Here is a 3,713-nt window from a genome sequence, read left to right on the forward strand (position 1 = left end):
GTTTTTAGCATTGCAAGGGAAGAGGTGAAAGAGTTTCAAAGAGCTCAGAGCCTAATATGCAGGAAACAACCTAATGCAGTTGCCGTGAGGCAAGTGGGAAGGAAGAAACCGAAGGAAGATTATGTGAAAGCCAATTGGGATGTAGCATTTGATCAAAAGGAGAAAAAGATAGGTACTGGAATAGTTATAAGGGATGAGGATGAGGAAGTTTTAGCAGCTATTTGCTGTCAAAAAGGGCATGTACAGCAAGCGGCAACAGCAAAGAGTCTAGCCTGTTGGAGAGCTATGGAGATTTGTAATGATCTCAATTTCTGTAGTGTAGTATTCGAAGGTGATGCTCAGGTTGTTATCAAGGCAATCAATGAAGAAAATGAAGAATTTCCAAACTATGGGATGGTGGTAGAAGATGCAAAAAAGATTATCAATAACAAGATAGATTGGAAAGTGCAATTTGTACATAGAAACTCAAACGAGGTAGCTCATATACTGACAAAAAATGCTTTAAAGTTAGATTTTGAACAGATATAGATAGAAGAATTTCTTAATTGTATTATTCAAGTCTTAGAAAAGGACATGAGATGTATTGACAATAATCTTTATCAATGAATACAAGGAGATACGTTTTGTTTTTCAAAAAAAAAAAAAAGTTCCTAGCAACTCTGATCAGTCTTATCTCCCATAGTAATCTATCTTACCGCATTTCATGAATATCAGAGTTGACATACTCATTTTGTTAGAAATATCTCAAATTAATATATTTACATAAATCATAAATCATACATTGTATAATTGTCAAATATAAAATTTGGATAATGTTAGGTAAGGCTCAATAAGTGTGATCAATAAAGTGGCATAACTGAGTTATTGACACATCTTTAGAAATCTATGATTTTGGTTAAATCGTGAACATTAAAGTGGTATGGGCTCAATTTATGTGTAGAGACTAATTAAAGACCCTCGTTATTTTATGAAGGATAAAATTAAAATTCAGGTATTATATATAAGTCATTGTCCTCATTCCAGATTTATTCTTAATTCTATGCATCTCATTCATGTGAGTTTTTTCAGAGAGTGAATCTTGGACATAGAAGACTATACCGCTGCATTCTTCTTTCCAATGGCTATAGGTACGCTCTCTTTATCAAATTTCTACATCGGTTTGACAAGTGATCTTGACATATTTAAATAAGAAATGCTACTTATTATCCTCATATCACACATTAATATATGTGTATTTAAATAGAACGACAAAAATGAAAAATCACATGTTAGTGTGTGATATAGGAAATGATTAGTAGAATTTTTCTATTCGAATTCTCCAAATCCAATATATTTACCCTCAACAAAGAAAGTGGAGTAAAGTATACTCCTTCCTATTACATTATCCAGTCGTGAGGGACAAAACAAAATGGCCCCAACATTTTGGATTATTAAATCAAGCACACTTTTAATGGCTTTTCTATTGGTGCCTAATCAATAAGAGAAGTTGATACAAAGTATTTTTAGTTTTTTACTTCATTTTTTTTTAACTTTTTTACTTGCACAAGTGTAGCAACTGTAACAGGATCTTGAGTAGGGTCCCGAATACTTCCTTTGCTTATTTTAAAAATAAAACATATTAGGATTTGGGATGAAGTAATAATCTTCTTATAATAAGTATTGAAGTGTTAGCTTTCGAATGTCAATTTATGCACATGAAGATCAATATAGGGATTTTTTAGGGCAAGAGGGTAGGAGAGGGCAACCAAATCATGTGGCTGCTCTACCTTGGCGTGACTATAATAGCATCAAACTATTTGGAAATTGTACAAAAAAAGACCTAAACACGTCCCATATGTTGGGTTTGAGTCATAACTTAGACCTCAACTATACTAAAAAATTCAATGAATAGTTGGACCGTTAGTGCCAATGATTTAAGGTAAGTCTGTATTAGGATTTGAATCCTAGATTTAGTACATATCAAATCAGTTGAGAGTTATGAGAACTATTGAGCCACCACCCTTAGTATGGTTAATGCGGGTAGTGAGGTATTCTCGAGTATTCTGTAAATAACAGTAAAAAAATAATGAAAAAATAATGAATAGTAGTGAAACGTAGATAAAAAATAATAATAAAATAATGAATAGTAGTAAGGTATTCTGAAAATATCTGAAATATTCTCAATATCCAAACTATTGTAAGCAAACTATTCAATGTCTTTTATAGCATACTATACAGTAATTTATTTATAGCATGAGAATTGTAAGCGCAATAGAGCAACAAAAAGAGCTCATCTAAAGCCTCACCGTCAACTTAAGATCAAAAGCGAGAGAAATGATGAGATCATATAGCTCATACAGTAATTATTCAATGTCTTTTATTTTTCACATAAATATCTGAAAGAGTATCTTATTTTTAATAAATATTCCAGACATCACTTCAATATATTATCTTCTCACTTTAGAAATATCCATAGATAGTAGTTTTCCTCAAAGCATTAGTGTATCAATCATGTTGATTATTTAAGGAGTAGGGCTACTATGCCGCCCCACTCTTACCGCTGGGCGTGCCGTCCAGTGGTTTTGTTTTGTTTTTTGTTTTTTTCATATTTTTTTAACACATTTAAATATTTTTAAAATAAAAAAAATACAACAATACATTTAAAATCACTTCTTTAACTACTAAGTAAAAAAAAAAAAAATTTGATCAGCGGTCATAATGAGGCGGCATAGTAGACTTTCTCTTATTTAAGTACCTAATTGGAAAGGCTGTGCCCAATATATCAATAAGCCGTTTTAAATCCAATGCATATATTGATATGGTAAAGTTTGTGCGGTGATACTATTGTAAAAAGATCTCATAAAAATAAATCTAGATACTGATATGATTTCATATGATACGTTAGATCTATTTTATAATAAAAATAATTTTATCATCAAATATACTACATCAAATTATATCAATTTGTAATTCTACTTTTATGATTTCTTTTTCTCTTTTAGAAAACAGGCATACCCAACTATCCAAGTAATAATATGTAAAGGGTCTAAAGGCAGTAGGCAAATATAAGTGGCACGTTTTAACAGGCTAATTTGATTGCGAAGGGAACAAAACTCTTGCGAGGATCTAAGCTAGGCATGCCAACCCCACTCCTATAGTTTCGTGATTATGAAGGTAGAGAAGATCTAAAGTGTCTAGCATGGGTGCAATTCACCTGGAATTAGGCAAAGTTTTTTTTTATTGTTCATCTAAATAGTGATAAACAATGAAGAAGTTTTGGCCAAAATATTTGTTTCCGTATTGTCCAATAGGAAAACTCTTGCTACAGTCACCTGGGGGAACTGCCGCGTAGTTGGTGCCAACGTGGACAAAAATGAAACAAACTGTTTCATTCAAAGAGACAAAACGAACCGTTTTCATTTTTCCTATCTCCTTCTCCAACCAAGACTTTCCTTCTCTCCCTCCCTTCGATTTCCCCAACTCCTTCTCCCCTTCATTCTCCTGAGACTTTTCTTCTCTTCCTTCCTTCGTTTTCTCCCATCTCCTTATCCCCTTTGTGAAGCTCCTTCGAGCCTTCATGTTCCCCTCCCTCTCCAAGGCCTCCTCTCCTATTTCTGCTAGCTCATTCAAGATCTCGACGGTCGTGTATGCTCAATCCACTATGAGTCGTACACTAAAAAAGAATTCAAGGAGCTAACTTTTAAGCCAAATCGAACTCTAAGTCGAAGCCCACA

Source organism: Juglans microcarpa x Juglans regia, chromosome 2S, assembly GCF_004785595.1.
Source record: "Juglans microcarpa x Juglans regia isolate MS1-56 chromosome 2S, Jm3101_v1.0, whole genome shotgun sequence".
NCBI lineage: Eukaryota > Viridiplantae > Streptophyta > Magnoliopsida > Fagales > Juglandaceae > Juglans > Juglans microcarpa x Juglans regia.